Below are 20,311 nucleotides of genomic sequence, written 5' to 3' on the forward strand. Positions count from 1 at the left end.
GTTTCCTCTTAAAGTTGTTCAAAATTTAGCGATTGTCTCGATGTGGGCAAAATAAATCCGTTTTTATTTAAAATTTTGAAGTTGTCCCCCCTGTAAGGGTATTCCTGAGACGACCCTGATTTCATAAGCCATCATCAGGTAATTTGACACATGCACTTTGGTGAGTTTTTTTTTTCAAGGATTTATGTGACTAGGAACTGAGTTAATGCCCTGATAGCCTACGGATTTTGTGAATTACCCTGTATATATTCTGTCTTAAATACGTAGGACTAGAAAATGTTTCTTATCGCCTAGTGACAGTTTGGCAGGTGAAAAAGAGGTCGCCATGGCCATCTGCAGCCACGTTTTCTCAATTCTTGTTTCTATAGATTGTTCATGAACTCTACCTCATAAATTTAGGAGTCAATTTTTTATATCAAATGAAAGCATAACTTTCTAATAAAAAGGGGTCGAAAAACGCTTCCTTTCAGTTATAAACCACCGAGAATGCCAAACATCACATTTAAAACGATCTGGCTTCAAACTTATGGGATCTCTTGCAAGATGTTCAAGAAATTACGTAGGAACTTTATATGTTCTATCTGAATATCCATGTTTCACAAAATTCTGTTTACCACGCAATAATTACTCAGTTAATACTTAAGAGTGTATCATCTACCCCAACTCTATAAAATTCGTTACGCCGTTATCGGTGGATTGTAAAACATGGCTATTTAGATAAAACGCATACTAGTTCCTGTTAATTCTTTGAATTATGGGAATCTTACAGGAGGTCCCATAATTTTCAAGTCTGGGCGTTTTCCAAATGTCATGTTTCGCATTTTAGGCCATTTATAACACAAAAAACGGTGTTCTCGACCTATTATTAGAATTTTTCTTTCATTTCATATAAAGAATCTTATCTTAAATGTACGGTACGGAGCTCATTAGCACCCTTTGTATCGGCTCGCTGGACTCAACCCCCACGAGGACGTCAACCTTCCGCTACTCAGTGGAACAAGACGAACTCTATCCGCAATATTCAGAGAATGTGACAATTCTACAGTTACAGCCCTAGGATCACAACATCCGCCATACCGAAGATTTTATAGGATACTACAGTCCCAGGAGTAAAACACAGCTCAGAAAACAAGTCGACGACATTTGCAGATTCTCACTACAAAAAACGTTCGCATTTTACTGACAAAGTTCCAATATCGTATGGGAGGTAAGGGATTCAGTCCTGTTTCGCAAACCTACAAGGCGAGACAGATTCAAGACACAAGACAGCGGTAGCGTTTCGAAGATGATTTCTAACACCAAGATAAGGGAAGAAAATTATAGACCAAGTTTGATGTAGAAATACTTCCTTTCGGCTCTATGACCAGCTTAAAAATTATCAGAAAAAATGCAATCACAGACATAACTCGTCAACAGAACATCGGATCAAAGCTAGGTAAAAGGGATTGTTCATTATTTTCAGTAGTAGACTTCATTAATGCATAGATGGGTTGCGGGGTCGGCGCAAGAGTAACTTAAAATAAATTAGAGAATTCTTGGGATATTTTATCAAATGTCCAAAGAATATTAAACAATAATTAATTACTAATAACAGTATATTGTTCGAGTTAGAAGAATACAGTTAGAATTTGAAAAAAAGGAGAGAGAGAAATGTTTGATTAATCTACGTGTCTCAGCACAGAATAAAACTCAGAGGAAGAACTCTCGGAGGAAATATATTGTATACATACGAGAACTTTCATTGGTCGTTGTTAAAAATCCTTTTTTATCTGTATTTTTTTTATCACACTGTCTTTCTTTCATCAGATCTCTCCAATCCAATATATGAAATTAATTTTGTAAAAATACGTAATAGTACAAGAAGACGATGAGTCACAATAACATTAAATGGAACGGAAATGAGTGGAAACTAATGAAAAATATTAATATACCACTCACAAGATATTAGAGAAATGAGAGCAGCTCCTGTGTCACTTCCCGTCCTTTACGTAAAAGTGATTGTCTTTTTTTTATTTTTAATTCTTCCGCATGGCTGACACGCCATGGGAAATGATGAAACACGAAATAACAGTTGATAAAACCCTCGCGCACCAGCAAAGCAATACGTACAATGAACAACCTATGTATGTTATAGAGAGATAAAGAAGAGAAAGATGGAACAGACAATGCAGGAAATGAAAGAGAAAGAAGGTGAGAAGAGAGAGGGAGAGAGAGAGAGAGATAAGAAGAGGAGGCTGGGAAAGAAACGAATACTATAGGGAATATTGGGTATACGAAAAAAAAAACTGACATCAAAAAACGAGAAAAAATGAGTTCAAGAAATATTTGGAGTGAAGAATAAGATAGGAAGAGAGCAGAGAGGCCAGGTAAATCAAGTGAAGTAGAAAAACGAACAAAAAAAATAGCTAGAATTAACTACGAAATCCAATAACATAAAAATTGACAGAGAAAAGGTCAGCAAAAGGGCGAAGGGAAGCAAAAACAAAATTCAGTTGAATTAAGTGAACTAGAAAGACGAAAAGTGTCAACGAGTTTAATATAAACGGTGTTCATGATCATTGAACGAGTTACACGAATGGAACTTTTTAAGACTCTTACATACGAACACACCCACACACTCAGATACATATATACACATGTTGTAGTGTAGGGCATTTTTCGTGCCCTTAATCCAAAAGAAATATATGCCAGGAGAAAAAATGAAATGAAATCTTTAAGTTTTACGTCCCATGGTTATGCCGGTTAGGCTAAAGGAGACGGTGATGATGAGAGATGAGTGAAATGGTGGAATGAAGAAAGTGGGAGGAAACGGGAGAACCCCGAGAAAACCCACGAGCACGGTGTTTGTATATATGCCAGGAGATGATTATGTGTTTTTCACAAGTTATGGGCAACTTCTGACTGATTTTATGAAATGGTGAAAAATCGCCGAACTTCTGAAAATTAATCGTCAGAATTTGTAGAGTAAGTTTTAGGCAGCAGAAGATTACATCGCTATTGAAATTTGAAGAAAGACTGTTTTCCGTTTTCCTGCATGGCAAATATAAATTTTTGTTCATGTCAATATACCAAGTCATGGCACTATCATCAATGACTTGGAGAAAATTAAAGAAATACACACTTACCTGACAACGAGTAAACTGACCAAAGAAGCAAATATATATTACAAGGTGTGATCAGAAAGTAATGTTACAAAGCATGTAGTAAAATGTGTATATATTATTTAATACAACCAATACAGCCAACAGACAATACATATATTAGGTTTTTTTTTGACATAGTCTCCATATTGGTTGAGACGCTTATCGCATTCTGGGAAGAGTTTGAAGATTCCTTCTTGGTAAAAATCCTGTCCTTGCGTGTTTATCTAACTTGTCACGAAGCGTTTCGCCTCGTTTTCTGAAGCGAAGCGACGGCCTCCAAGATGCTTATTCAAGTGCGAAAGTAGGTGAAAGTCGCTTGGAGCGAGGTCTGGGATGTGGGGAGGGTGATTAATGATGTCCCAGTGAAACTGCTTCAACAGCATGGTAGTCCTCTGGGCTTCAACAGAGTGTTGACAATTTCTCTACTTGCTGCAAACTTTCGATACCACTCTGCGACATGTTGATGAGACATTACAGTTTCTCCGTAAACCTCTACCAGTTGCCGGTGAATTTCAACAGCGGTTACATGTTTCGCCCATAGAAATCGAATAATTAAGCGGATTTCTTCGCGAGATCAGTTTTCAAAACAAGTCATCATTAGTGTTTACCCACAACTAGCACTGTAAGTGGCAGGTAGCTGAAACTATGCACAGTTGCCAAATCAATGTATTAAAATTACCGCACACTTCTCATTGCTCTATAACAGCTGGAACTTTAGAAATATCGGCGTTGTAACCTTAGTTTCTGATCCTCCCTCGTAATAATACTTGCGTAACAGTTTCGGCAAAGGCGATGTTACATTGCCGAAACTGTTACACATATTTAGTGGTTTGGTCAGTTTTGTTTTAATAATACTATGCAATATTTCGAAAAAGATACAATGTTGCCGTATATAGTATAGGTTGCAACGCGTAAGCAGAATAGTTGGCAAAGAAACTATCTTCGCAGAGTAGCTCTAAACCTCACTGAACTTAAGAGTCTTCATCCCGTCGAAATTAAAATACCGCTAATTTTACAGTAATTATGTGATATCTTCAAATAGATAAAAGATAATTGAAATATGGAACAAGAGCGCCCTAGACAATATTATTTTGCGTGAGATACCGTTATCACAAGTCACTTAGTGGCTTTCCGTTTTCAGCTGTTTAGAAACGCGAAAATAAATGCCGATTTTCAAAATGGCTCGAATTCGAAAGCAGATAAGTGAGTCGTGATAACGGTATCTCATGTAAAATGATATTGTCTAGGACGCTCTTGTTCCACATTTCGATTATCTTTTATCTATTTGAAGATATCACATAATTACTGTAAAATTAGCGGTATTTTAATTTCGCCGGGATGAAGACTCTTAACAAAGGAAAGTCAAGATAGCGATTCCATAATATGAACTTAGTGTTCCTGCCTACGTGTGTTAAAATCTGTTCCTAGTTGAGCATATCCTCAATTTTTGTTTTAGTTGTGTGTCTTGGATTATTACTTTTTTCACTAGACATCAATCAAACTATTGTCATCACTAGTGCGACTCACAAAAAACACTTCCCAAATGTAAAATGAGTTTTAGAATAATCTGAAAGCAAATTTAGATGGCACAATACTTTGAACTCCACTTAACTGCACCTCACAGGCTTTCACTACGTCAAGTACCAGTAATCGAAACTGATGTCCATAATTTTCACGTCACTCTCTCTTCCTGACCTGATTCTTTGATTATTATTTCGTTTAATTCACTGTGATATTCTTTGGGTTGTGAGCTCCTTCAGGGCTAAGTGGTTAGCGTACGCGCCTTTGGCGTGGAAGACCCGGATTCAATTCCCGTCCGGAGCTTATGTGGTTCGGATTCCACGTTAATCAGTAGGTCCCGTCTCATATAGCCTCGCTGCAGAAAGGGATGTTAAACTCAAAATCAACTCAACTATTTGGTTTGTATGCTTAAAAAAAATGGCACTAGAAATGTTTGTATTATTTTGGAAACTATTCCGTTCGAAATACTCTTTACAAAATTACTGACAGATAATTTTGTATTCTGATAACACTCTTTAGTCAGTGTACGAATTTTTGCTTAAGGTTACCTCTTTGGAATTATTTTAATCAGAAGCTAGTAATTTTTCATTGCATTTTGCAATTTGTAGATCAAGAGTATAGCAATATGGTATAAAGTTACTTTAAAATTTTGTTATATCGCTACATATTACACCGTTGTCCAGTCATCCGTTCTTATTAAATTACTTGAGTCAGTACTCGTACCGTTTGAAAATAAAGAAGTTATACCGAATTGGAAACAACAATACTTACGGCTTTGATTATAATGCTTATAGATAACTTGTATACTATGCATAATGTTACAATAATTTCTTACAGACAGGCTAAGTATATTTGACAATATTTGAATTTATGTTAAAAATTTACCATTGGATTTACATTCATCAAATTTTTATTGTAACAAAGCATTTTTATTTATGCGCACTAGCAACTACAATTTTGGAAAATGTTTACACCTTAAGACAGATAATGTAAGTCTGCTTCTAGATTTTAAAGCAAATAGAGTTGGGGAGCAAAATCCTTGACAATGTCTTCTTCACCACTATGTGAATAATTGTAACTAAATCTATATGAAAGCTTTTTTCTTTCTAGCTTTCAAATTCACGCTTCTCTAAAGGCTACCACTTAAATAAGTTCATTGTAAGTTTCCTTTTAACCTACAGCGTAAAACAACAAACTGCTACGTAACATAAAGATGTAATTTTTTTCTCAAATATGCACAATATGGATTCACTGCAACTTGACTATAGGCTAATCTACCTTACTGAAAGAAACTGTAAAATAGATATATTAAATAAGCTAAATAAGAAAATAGCGAATTGATTGATTGATTCCTAATTCATCTAGAGCTCAACGTCGGATTCCAGCATCGAGGCGATCCGAAAGATGGATCTAAAGTACATCTTAAACCGGAATACGAACCACAAGAGCATCCAACAGGTTGGCGAAATCGAACCCTGTCTCTTGTGCCAAAGGCTCGTATGCTAGTCATGTAGTTACGAAGAAGCACTTGAATAAAAAAAAAAAAGAAAAACGATATAAATTGCATGAGAGATTTTCATACAAAGAAAGTGCAGTGATGTTTAAACTAGTCAATTATGGTTTATTAAATATATATATTACTTCCAATCAAACACAACAGTAAATATGTGTAATCAATTGACAACCTCTCTTAACGCACTAAAATATTTCTTAAACATTGACCGCGGACTGACAGTTACTTGATTAACTATCTAAACACTCTCAAGAAATATTATAAACACAATCTCATATTTAAAAATGTCTGTTACAACTGCTCTTGAATATATCTACACTAAAACCCAACCTAGCAACTTGTAGACAAACTGAATACTATTTTTTTTCTTTATTCCTTACCGACACCCTAATCTGCAATTTACTTACAATTCGCTACTTGTGGTACCAGTTGGCAAACCAGTAGAAAGAACAAGTGTGGAGGAATAAACATGACAGTTGAAAGATATTAAATATCTACAAATAAAGAGAAAATTGAAACAACGTTCAGGACAAATATGAAAATTATTCCAACTATTTTGTATTCTGAGAGGAACTGAAATTTATGAGTTTTTGTATTGCTGCTCGTATTTGATGGTTAATGACATGTTTGTCAAAGCAATGGAAATACCTCCTATTATGCCATGTAGAATTATTATTTACTGAACTGTTGTATTGATAAATTTGACTGTAGGTTGTGATTTCATTTCATTATATAATATAGAAGAATAATTAGTGCCTTGTGTTTCAAAATAATTAGTGTGCTACTTTCACACGCACACACACACACACACACACACACATATATATATATATATATATATATATATATATATATATATATATATATATATATATATATATACTACATATGAGTTTTTGATTTGTAGCTTTGGTCAAATATGTGTGTATGTATTTTTGTTAATATTGTTCTCATGTTCTGCGGCGCGGAAATGCATACGTGCATTTTTTAAATTATACTCAATTACATATATCGCATCACTGTGTATTATTTCAATACATGAATAGAATATTCATCTTGTGAATTTCAAGTAGGTACATTGTTCATATTGTAATAATTTGAAACTTCCCAAAATTTTGAATAAAGAAATTCATTTTATTAGATAGGGTGTAATCCACTAGAAAATGTTTTGAAAATAATATTGAGTTCAGTTGGGACAAGAATCAATACTTAATTAAAGCAAAGTATAGCAAGCTATCATTTCTGTATTAGACACAAATTAAGCGTGACATGGAAGATTAAAAATAAGCTATTCGACCTTCGTTACTGGGATTACATAAAATTCAATGAAAATCTTTACATCCCATTTCTGCCCTAGACTGAACTTGACAACAAAGGGCAGGGGTATTAAACGGCGATTAGAAAACATGAATCTAGTGACACCGCTGTATATCCCTATAAATTTTGTGACTGGTTTAGTAAGACATCAATTTATTGTTTAGTTAATACATGATTTGAATTATAATATTTTTTAATAGTTAGTAACAACACAAATGTTATATTATCTGCTATGACTAATTGTTTTCTTCAGCAGTTTAAATAGTTTTAAGTGGACCAATGGCAAAAACGTTTCTTACTATTTCAAATTTCCGACCATCTGAAACCTATTATCCTATGGACATGTATCAATTTCCTGTGAACAAATATGATGAATAGTGTCACTCTTTCAATCCCAAGCATGTGCGTTCATTTACATGAGTTTCCTCATACAAAAATCTGAAGTCTTTAATCGAAATACAGTAAGGAAACATAGTACTGTATGCTTTTTACATAAACAGTAAATACTGTATATATATATATTATACACAAAGCCAAAAGGACATGTGGATCCAGCAACATGATATGAAATATGCTGGTGCGTAAGTGCATTCCAGACACTTACTCTTGAAAAATACCGGAATGTTATCGATATAATATCTAACAAGCAGGGATACCACATTTCCACAGCAAAATATCCAGTAATTTTAGATTGAATAGTTGGCAGAAACAGGTTTTTTTATGCATAACCCAGCATGGGCATGCAGAAACTGTGATTGCGAAAATAGACTTATGTCAGGACGGTTTACAACCATTAGATGTAAGACAAACAGTTTTTAGTAATTCATCAAATTGTTTTACGATTATTTCAGAAGAAATAATAAACAACAACTTTTAAAAGTAATTTTCTTTGGTATAACTTAACATGCAGTTAGCTAGTAGAAATATATTAACAAGTAGAAATATAAACAGCTGAAAATAACATTTTCCAAATGCTGGATACACTGTTCTAAAGTGCTGAAATTTCATCTGAAATATCTGTTCTGGTGAAACTGTAAACTTTATGATTTTTTTTTTTTTTTTTTTTGCGAAACCACTTGAAATTTTAAGTGTACGTTTTTTTGTGCTGCATTATTGGTATTTCTAATAAACAATCTACATATCATATTAGAGATGATATGAGCCAAGGAAAACGTGACATCTAACCTACTTCCCAGCATTTATCAACATCCGCTATGACTCACCATCCATCATGACTCACTGCAACATACAACAAACTCAAACACAGTTACTGATTTGTAATTGAACTCCATGTCAGATTCCTTTCTGCGATACACTAACAGTTAGTGTCATTTTCTATATGTACCTAGAGCATACATAACCGTAATTGTGCTCGTTAAACAAGTACTTATGAGCCAATTTGCTTAAGGAACCTGCCAGAAATGCAATGAAGAACAAATATTATAATATCACTGTTACCAATTCTATACTTGTGACACAATGTAGAGTAGTTCTATGTGGAATATTTAAACGAATGTTGCTCGGAATCTTAGTTAGATCGGTCTGGAAACATAAAGCAGACTAACAACCAAACAGTTGGCGTGAAATTGATAGGATTATGATTCAACCACTACAATGTAAGTCACGAAACGCAACTTCATTTAATCCTCCTTGGAAAGATTGAAAGTTATTTTTTATATTATGTCATTTTAAAGTTTTACTTTTATAAAATCATCTTTTGCAGACAAGAACAACTGGACATTTAATACGACAGAAATATTAGTGCTCACAGAATTATAAAATCGGTTATAATTATTAAACTTATCATGCCAATGAATATAAGTGTTCAAAACCCTATTCTTTGGTCTGTAGCCGATATTCATAAGTTTAAGAAAATTAGAATAAATAAATAATAGTTAAATAAAGAAAAATTGAAACAATATTTATAATTAAGGAAAATTATCAATAAATATGTTGTTTATTTCAAACGTTTGAATCTAGTCCTGAGTTCATGTTTTAATCTATGAACGAGGGGTTTGAAGTTAAAAAGATCCGGAAAGGAACCGGACTCAGTACATTTTTTTTCTAAAATTAATTATTCCTTAAGTGTTTCTTCTTATTCTACGCTTGATTTCACACATTACGTTGTCTATATAACAATCTTGTCTATATAACAAGAACACGCTTTCTAGCACTGCTTATACTAGCTTCCGCGACATTACTCCGATGTGCTGCATAGGTTATTCATGCTGAAATGTTTACAGTCATACTTATGGGGAAAACCAAGATTTATAGCACCTGTGCTGTTATTTCATAACTTTTCTTGAAACTTCTTACCTACAGTTAAATGGACTACAGATAAGGACCCATAAACAACCCTTAGTTCATTTTCGACCGAAGTGTGAATGAGCACTATCAAAATTATTGAGCTGAGCGAAGCGAAGCTCTTATACTCGGGTTAGCCGTTTGGTTGTCCGCGAACTCCTCCTAGACCGTTTGGCCGATCTCAACCAAACTTAGCACGCTGATAGAGTATGTCGTGCTGAGTAACAACATAGGTCGAAATCAAAAATCCGATGTACCATCGAGGAATAATGACCGAAAAACGCTTCCTCCTAGACCGTTTGGCCGATCTCAACCAAACTTAGCACGCTGATAGAGTATGTCGTGCTGAGTGACAACATAGGTCGAAATCAAAAATCCGATGTACCATCGAGGAATAATCACCGAAAAACGCTTGCATAGACTTAACATGGGGAAAAAGTTTTCACGCGATTTTTTTGTCAACAATTAAAAATGGCATTTATTATTGCATAATGGCCAGGAACGATTACGTAGTTTAAGCTCGCTCAGCTCATTTCATTGCAATCGGGTACATCCATTGCATTCCTAGTATTTTACACTTATAAATTTCATAAAATACTACATTTCCAAACAGAAGAATATTATTAAAAAGTAATTTTATTAAATAAAGTTTCACGTTAAAAGAGTTAATCATCATTAATCTTTATACACCAGGCAGGGATTTGAACGAAATCGTAGACTCCCATGTTGGGCCCTGGTGACTCTCCTACTTATTACAGGATAATGACTGATACCTCGTTGGAAAGCTTATGGATTCCAGATTCCAACCAGGTGACACTTGTGCAATTCCTCCCTCCTATTCGTAGAAGAAGTCTTAACGAAACCGCCCTGAAAATAAATGTAAATTTCGTCAAAAAACTGTGTCTTAGCCAAAAATTGGCCAACTTTGCCCCTCCCCTGCCCCCCATATAAGGAACAAGTACTTTTGCAGGGTATTAGCGTGTAGCGGACTACTTCATTGCCTAACATACAATTTTTATGATGCCAAGGGAGTGAATGGGCTCCAAGACAGTGTGTGACACACACACACATATAGACGCACACACAAAAACACGAAATGTATTCTCCTCCCTCTTCGCCGTGGTACCTCAAACATATATAAGGTGCATATTGGAACAAGCTTCATCATTCAGAAATACATTGATACTAATACTATCTTCCTAGCTTAATTAGGGGCTTAGCTATTAAGGTTTAAAGCCTTGATGGAGCAGTTGCGTCTTTAAAGGTTAATCATGGCATTTGTTGTTATGAATTTATGCAGTGAGCCTTTGAGATTTGACATGTTTTTCTATCGACTGTTTTCCACTCAGATAAGCTATATTGCACGTGTTCTACGGCTTTCCTAGAGTTTATTCAGCTTACAACACTCAAAGTCATGAATATTAGAAACTTGTGACATCATAGAGCGTAAATTTCGATGTAAGTTTTGTGTTATAATTATTTATGATAGTTTTAGTGACACCAATTTCTTAAAATAAGACAACGTAAATATGCTGTACAACACATGGGTCACGTCCACCATGGGATACATGGGACACATGGGAACATAGGTCACGTCCACTATATTGTTCTGTGTCTTAACAGAACTAGGTGTGTTTGAATTTATACATTGCAAGAGAATAGTTTTTAAATTATAATTAAGCTATCACTTACTTTTATACTATTCGCAGCGTATTATATACGTAAGAAAAAAATACAGAATAAGAAGGGAATGGACTTCTGCATTCACGGTATGATCTATACACACACACACACACACACACGCACTCTTTAGTCCAACAGTTCATTGGATCTCCCTCTGTTTAAACATAATTAGAGAAGTTATTAATGGAATATCTAGTTCTTAAAGTTTAATAGTATTTTATTATGGCACATATTGATTCAGAATATGCTAGAAAAAAACTTTTAAATTCGATCTAAGCTTTTGTAGGCTGTGGTAACCGCTTATCCGAGATGAGGCAACCGACTCCACCTCTTCATTCACAGTATGGAATCTCATCACGCATGTATCCACACCCTTGGCTCCTTTGCAATCAACCCAAAACGTGATAAGAATCATGACCCTTAAAAAACACGTAGTTCTCTTTTTTCCATTAAAACTAGTTTCATTCTCTCATTTCTTCGAAAGACAATTCCCTACAGAGAATACAAAATTTTATAAGAGAAAGATTATTCGTATAGTTATATTGCATAATAAACTGAAATTTATAAATTAACATAATTTAATGCTATTTTATAATATATATTGAACAACCGGAATAACATTTATATGTGGAGACTAAAATGACAAATATAAGACAATATAGAATTATTGTTTTTCCAAATTATACTTATAAATCCTATTCTATTATAATTTTATGTTCATGTAATGTATGTTACTTGTTTTTTGTTTATAATCGTTTCTTGTTTACAATCATTTTAAAAATTTTCCTAGTTATGCTGTATGAATATCAATATTGGTTGCTAAACCATAGATTGAGGATTTTCAAACATTGAAGAAAACCGTCTTTTAGAGAAACATAGAAGTACAAAGTGCAGAAATATAGAGGAGTTATACGACTTACGAGTTTACAGTGAAAGTATATTATTATTGACTGCCATGCGGTTGATATATAAGATGGATAAGATACATCACTCACATGAGTAAGCTATGATGAATGCTTGGGGCTTTACACTTATTTATAGACCAGATTTTATATGAATGTCAATAACTGCTACGCTAATTGAACTGGATTGTCTCAGGATTAGATTATGTCTCCGGGAGATTATTGTGGAATTCAAGACAATACAAAAAATATTTCTTCTATTTCTCTCTGCTCTACGTTTACTTAACACTGCCTTTACCTACTCTGTCGCGCCCTTTCAGCTTCACCGGTTGTTCTATAATTGAATACCTTTGGCCTTCTCGTGCTATCCTATGTAGCAGCACTGTATAGTTAAGGTCTGCACGGGCTCGGGCCGAGCCCGCGAGCCGGACGCGGGCCTATAAAGTAAGTATCACTTCGGGCCGGGCCGTATATTTTCAAATATACAACCATATTTCTCTTGCCTTTTTGGGCCTAACTTTGTAAATATATTGGACAACGATATTTATTGGACCGTTCTTTCTGGAGAACGTTTAAAGCACAACTGCAAAATTAAACCTATAATTGCTGTAGCTAAATAAAAATACAATTTTGCGTTAATTATTAAGTTTCTGTAATTCGGGCTTATTTCGGGCTCATTTGATTATCACACGAGCTCGGGCCGGGCTCGGGTCTAAATGCTAAAACATATTTTAGACTTGGGTCGGGCCTCACATTGTAAATTCACGGGCCAGGCTAAAAATTCCGGTCCGTGCAGATCTCTACTGTATAGTAAGATCTGACCTTGAAGCATATAATTTCATGAAGGCGATTTTAGCATTTGTTTCTGCAAAAACAACTCTTTGTATTGTGTTCTTTGTACCTACATACATATATCTGGATAGAAGAATGGATATTAACACAGATTGTAAATTTTCTTTTATAAGTAACAATCTAGTGAGCTCTTAGATCTATATCACGTGTTCTACATTAATAAAGTAAAATATTTGCTAGCGAGCCAGAGATGTGACTTAAAGAAATTTTGGAGTATGAGTAGGTTGCACCGTTATTTTGTACTTTTGAAAACCCTTTAAAAATGGAGGAAATAGCAAGAAACGTTCTTGCTAGACTTCTAAACTATGTCATGCAACACTATGGAAAGCCTTATAAAACGGATGTGTTCGTTTGTCTGTCAAAAAGTATCAGAACAGAAACGGTAACAGATATCGAGATGTGGTTTTTCAAATCGATTCAACAATCCCATCCGTTAACAAACGATTCAAAACCGGAAGTAGTGAAAATTAACGACGTCTGGTTTCAACGTTGATCACAATTGAACAAACATAGTAACAAATCAGTGCCAAACAGGTTTCTTTTTTCTTGAATCGATTCATCGTCCGAAGAAAAAAAAATATCTTCAGCAACATTCCTCCACTGAAACCTAAAGTGGGAATTTACTATTACTTTCGGTCTCAATATTTATCTTCGTAGAGCGAAAGCTGTTATACGTAGCGTAAAGCGATTTTCTAAAACGATTAAGCATCCGAAGATTATGTTTCACCTTCTACTTCGTTTCTTTAGTGCAATCGAAAGTTGAAGAAATCGACTCCTCACTTCCGATATGGATATTAATTTTTACATATAAAAAGCGTTAAAAGGTAGTAGGAAAAGTCTTTGATATGGCTTCAGCGTCCAAAGAATAAGTTATATCTGACTGTATTCCTCTATTACAACTCGGTGACGGCAATTGGGTGTTAAAAGTGGAGGGAGTGGCAAGACATGATCTGAATATTAATTTTTTACATAGAAAAAGCGTTAAAAGGTAGTAGGAAATGGCTTTGATATGGCTTCAGCATCCAAAGAATAACATATATCTAACTGTATTCCTCTATTACAACTTGTTGAAGGCGATTGGGTGTTAAAAGTGGGGGAAGGGGCAAGACATGATCTGAATATTAATTTTTACATAGAAAAAGCGTTAAAAGGTAGTAGGAAATGGCTTTGATATGGCTTCAGCATCCAAAGAATAAGTTATATCTAACTGTATTCCTCTATTACAACTTGGTGACGGCGATTGGGTGTTAAAAGTGGGGGGAGGTGCAAGACATGATCTGAATATTAATTTTTACATAGAAAAAGCGTTAAGAGGTAGTAGGAAATGGCTTTGATATGGCTTCAGCATCCAAAGAATAAGTTATATCTAACTGTATTCCTCTATTACAACTTGGTGACGGCGATTGGGTGTTAAAAGTGGGGGGAGGGGCAAGACATGATCTGAATATTAATTTTTACATAGCAAAAGCGTTAAGAGGTAGTAGGAAATGGCTTTGATATGGCTTCAGCATCCAAAGAATAAGTTATATCTAACTGTATTCCTCTATTACAACTTGGTGACGGCGATTGGGTGTTAAAAGTGGGGGGAGGGGCAAGACATGATCTGAATATTAATTTTTACATATAAAAAGCGTTAACAGGTAGTAGGAAATGGCTCTTATATGGCTTCAGCATCCAAGGAATAAGTTATATCTAACTGTATTCCTCTATTACAACTTGGTGACGGCGATTGGGTGTTAAAAGTGGGGGGAGGGGCAAGACATGATCTGGATATTAATTTCTACATCGAAAAAGCGTTAAAAGGTAGTAGGAAATGGCTTTGATATGGCTTCAGCATCCAAAGAATAAGATATATCTAACTGTATTCCTCTATTACAACTTGGTGAAGGCGATTGGGTGTTAAAAGTGGGGGAGGGGCAAGACATGATCTGAATATTAATTTTTACATAGAAAAAGCGTTAAAAGGTAGTAGTAAATGGCTTTTATATGGCTTCAGCATCCAAAGAATAAGTTATATCTAACTGTATTCCTCTATTACAACTTGGTGACGGCGATTGGGTGTTAAAAGTGGGGGGAGGGACAAGACATGATCTGAATATTAATTTTTACATAGAAAAAGCGTTAGAAGGTAGTAGGAAATGGCTTCGATATGACTTCAGCATCCAAAGAATAACATATATCTAACTGTATTCCTCTATTACAACTTGGTGAAGGCGATTGGGTGTTAAAAGTGGGGGGAGGGGCAAGACATGATCTGAATATTAATTTTTACATAGCAAAAGCGTTAAAAGGTAGTAGGAAATGGCTTTGATATGGCTTCAGCATCCAAAGAATAAGATATATCTAACTGTATTCCTCTATTACAATTTGGTGACGGTGATTGAGTGTTAAAAGTGGGGGGAGGGACAAGACATGATCTGAATATTAATTTTTACATAGCAAAAGCGTTAAAAGGTAGTAGGAAATGGCTTTGATATTTCTTCAGCATCCAAAGAATAAGTTATATCTAACTGTATTCCTCTATTACAACTTGGTGACTGCGATTGGGTGTTAAAAGGGGGGGAGGGGAAAGACATGATCTGAATATTAATTTTTACTTATCAAAAGCGTTAAAAGGTAGTAGGAAATGTCTTTGATATGGCTTCAGCGTCCAAAGAATAAGATATATCTAACTATATTCCTCTATTACAACTTGGTGACGGCGATTGGGTGTTAAAAGTGGGGGAGGGGCAAGACTTGATCTGAATATTAATTTTTACATAACAAAAGCGTTGAAAGGTAGTACGAAATGGCTTTGATATGGCTTCAGCATCCAAAGAATAATATATATCTAACTGTATTCCTTTATTACAACTTGGTGACTGCGATTTTGTGTTAAAAGTGGGGGGAGGGGCAAGACATGATCTGAATATTAATTTTTACATAGAAAAAGCGTTAAGAGGTAGTAGGAAATGGCTTTTATATGGCTTCAGCATCCAAAGAATAATATATATCTAACTGTATTCCTTTATTACAACTTGGTGACTGCGATTGGGTGTTAAAAGTGGGGGGAGGGGCAAGACATGATCTGAATATTAATTTTTACATAGAAAAAGCGTTAACAGGTAGTAGGAAATGGCTTTGATATGGCTTCAGCATCCAAAGAATAAGTTATATCTAACTGTATTCCTCTATTACAACTTGGTGACGGCGATTGGGTGTTAAAAGTGGGGGGAGGGGCAAGACTTGATCTGAATATTAATTTTTACATAGAAAAAGCGTTAGAAGGTAGTAGGAAATGGCTTTGATATGACTTCAGCATCCAAAGAATAACATATATCTAACTGTATTCCTCTATTACAACTTGTTGAAGGCGATTGGGTGTTAAAAGTGGGGGGAGGGGCAAGACATGATCTGAATATTAATTTTTACATAGCAAATGCGTTAAAAGGTAGTAGGAAATGGCTTTGATATGGCTTCAGCATCCAAAGAATAAGATATATCTAACTGTATTCCTCTATTACAATTTGGTGACGGCGATTGAGTGTTAAAAGTGGGGGGAGGGACAAGACATGATCTGAATATTAATTTTTACATAGAAAAAGCGTTAAAAGGTAGTAGGAAATGGCTTTGATATGGCTTCAGCATCCAAAGAATAAGATATATCTAACTGTATTCCTCTATTACAACTCGGTGACGGCGATTGGGTGTTAAAAGTGGGGGGAGGGGCAAGACATGATCTGAATATTTGTATGTCAATGTTAGTTTTCCTGCTTGTTTCTAACACTTTGATTGACGAAAGGTTGTATAACTAGTAGGATACTATCTATTTCAGTTAAAATACCGTATATCGTATTTCATATTTTATTAAGTAGATTAACAAGAGCAGCGTAAGTAGGTACTAGCATTTTTATTCTTAAATCACGAAGGTGTAAGAAAAGATTTGATTCCTTGCTTATGAACATCTTAAAATTTTGTGTAGAAAATTGTGTGATCAGATTATTTAATAACAAATTTGCAAAACAAATAAATAGAAAGAATAATATCAATCATAGTAATAAATAATGAGACTTGTTTTGTAGAATTTATATTGAAATTGGGGATTAATGAAAAACTTATATTTTTAATTCCACATATACCTTTAAATGTATGTTAGACAATGAAAGACAGTAAGTACTACAAGCATACCCTAGGACATTAAAAAAATACACAATTGTAATATTATTGTTTTGAATTGCAATTAAAACAGCAATTCCTGTAGCTTTCTTAACTTTACGGGAAGACAGATACCAATGCGTAATCACGCAACGGCAAATAGTATTAGCACTTTTTTCTATGAACCAGTAATACATACTAAAACTTTACATTTCAAAATGAAACTATATACATGAAAGGGTCACTTCAAAAATGTGGGGCATCTACTCCCATTTTCCACCCCTAATCGTCGCCTCTGTTACAACTGGAAGTTGTAAATCTATGATACTACAATCAGTTTTAGTATTGATTTTGCATAGTTTTTAAGTCTATCGTAGTTTTTGCAATATTAAACTAACTTGTAATATACATTCAAAGAATTTTTCTTATCTCTGCATTTTCCTATCTAGTGATAGTAAGATTGTGACTACCAAAACATTGACAACAACTTATTTCAGTTTGATCCAGTCAAATTTATCGTAAGGAATCATTTTCTGGGCAATTTCTGTCATGCGATAAAGGTATTTACAATGTAGAAGAAAGTGTTACGAATAATGCTATCAGTTACGTTTCACACACCAAGTAGACCACTGTTTCCGAAACTGAAAGTACTACCATTGGCATGTACATATATTCTCGGAACAACATCATTCATACATATGAATAAAAGAAACTTCGAGCCCAATTAAGACCTACACCAATACACCACTAGCGCAACCAATCATATTCATATACAATATTTCAGTTTAACAATATTCAAAATTCGTTACACCACATAGGAATAAAACTATATAATAAATTACAACATTGTGTCAAACAAATACCAAACCTGCAGTTCAAAAGATACATCAAGTTGTTGTTACATAAACATCTTTTCTACAGTTTAGAGGAATACCTTCAGTATGATCTTTCTGTATATCAATATTAAGATATACTTTAATGTTGAAATGAATAAAAAAGATATAAATTAATATATTTTTTAAAATACACTTTTAGTTTAGTATTATTGTTACTTATATATTTTGGACGTATAATTTTGTACTATTAAGTATAATAATGTGCCTCTTGACGAAGCCATGAACGCAGAGTTATTAAGGCGGAAAATGAAACAAATAAATTTCAATATTGGATTATTGGTTTGGAAGTTTACCATATTTTGTTTTAATTTTGTATGAGACAAAGTCAAATTTTGCAATGGCACCTAAGACTACACTTACACAGATAAGTATGAATCTAGTGTCACGTAAAATACTTATAGACCTACAACTTACGTCATATTTTAATAGAGCAGTAGTATGTGATATAATTTCTTCTATGAAGTATGGTTAGTGTAGCAAATAAAACCGCAATATTCCTTAAATTTAACCACCGATAGATACTCTAATTTTGGCACGCAAAATTTATAATAATATCTAGAAATGTATAACGGAATATGTTCATACCAGTGTCATTGGCTTATGTAAATATGCTAATAAGAAATTGATTACACTATATTTGAAGATTTATAACTACATTAATTAATGATCATCTTTACTTTATAAATAATCTTATAAATATACTTGTATTTGAAGATCAAGAAGATTAGTGAAACGTATAAATTTGAATTGTGTATTGCAAAACGTGCCTGATTTCACATATATATTACTAGGACGAACATCAATGTTTGTAGTTGCTAGATTGATTTCTAGAAGCTGGTAGTGACTCTTCGCAGTCAGGTGTGTAATACGAGTTGTTCCAAGTTCAAGTCACGCATGCAAAGCCTCAGATACAAATCCGAGTGATTTGGATCCCAATATTAAAAAGCATGTTGCGTTTTATGTAGTTTTAGAGCTGAACAAGATGTTAAATACCACTCAACTAATCAATGGAAAGAGGTAGTTTATTTATTTCTATGCATTCATATAGGAAAAAATAATACAAACAATACTAGATTACAGCTTTACTACATCACTTACATAATATAACTATTATAAAGTTTGGCAAAAAAAGTTAGTACATACAGTACCAAGTCATTAATTCATACCTGCATTGTGTGTTAGAAAACTTGCATTTTCCAACGATCCAATGTAGATCATAAAGGATCTAATTTAAATTGCTCCGCTCTGTATTGCTTCATTATCTTGTATCACATCTTTCAATACAGAATATTAAGGATTGAAAATAGTCCTAAAAGACAAGGCTACATATACATACAACCAATTTTACTTAATCTGTGTGGACTCCATAAAAATTGGGAAAGATCTTAAAGTTATTGTTCAGATTGTCTTGTGCTAATAAAGAAACTGGATCTATGTAGATTTGAATATGTATAGGTGAATAGTATGCAAAAGCGGTTCATGTGTGAAGTCTCGTCGAAAAAAAATAAAGTTTTCCTTTAAGCTAAAAGAAGGAAACATTCTTAATGTAATAATTGTTTAATATAACAAATAAGACATTAGGTCACCTTTATTCCCTTAGTTTTAAGAGGTAAAACTACTTTTATGGTCTATGGAGCATGGAGGTTCAATGCCGCGTTCACAAAATCTCTCCTAGGCTTCTGTCCTTTGCCAACTGGATTTAGTTCCTGCTTTGTATTCCTATTTCTGCGTGATCATCTTAATGTTGTCCTCGCATCCGCGCTAGGTCTTCCTAATGATCGTTTTCCGATTGTATTTTCAGTTGAAACTTTTAAAGTGTTCCTACTTTCTTCCATTCTGGCTACATGACCTGACCACTTGAGCTTCCTAAACTGGATAACAGATAAAATTTTAATTTTTAGCAGTGTCATTTCCCTCATGAGCCGCCTCTGATATTAAGTAGACGTACAGTATTATCATCGTATCTACATTTACTCATTTTCATTACTCTTATTCGTCAAAATCGGGCCAATTATCTTTGAAATGCAAATTGCAAAGAATGTAAAT

General features: G+C 34.2%; 1 protein-coding gene across 1 annotated transcript in view; it reads left to right on the top strand.

Moving 5' to 3' along the window:
* Positions 1–20,311, top strand: part of LOC145668405 (dual 3',5'-cyclic-AMP and -GMP phosphodiesterase 11A-like) — a 713,632-nt gene that overhangs the window by 308,481 nt on the left and 384,840 nt on the right. The gene's annotated exons all lie outside the window — the stretch shown is intronic.

The sequence above is a fragment of the Thermobia domestica genome, chromosome 13, assembly GCF_964235325.1.
Source record: "Thermobia domestica chromosome 13, izTheDome1.hap1.1, whole genome shotgun sequence".
NCBI classification, from domain to species: Eukaryota; Metazoa; Arthropoda; class Insecta; order Zygentoma; family Lepismatidae; genus Thermobia; species Thermobia domestica.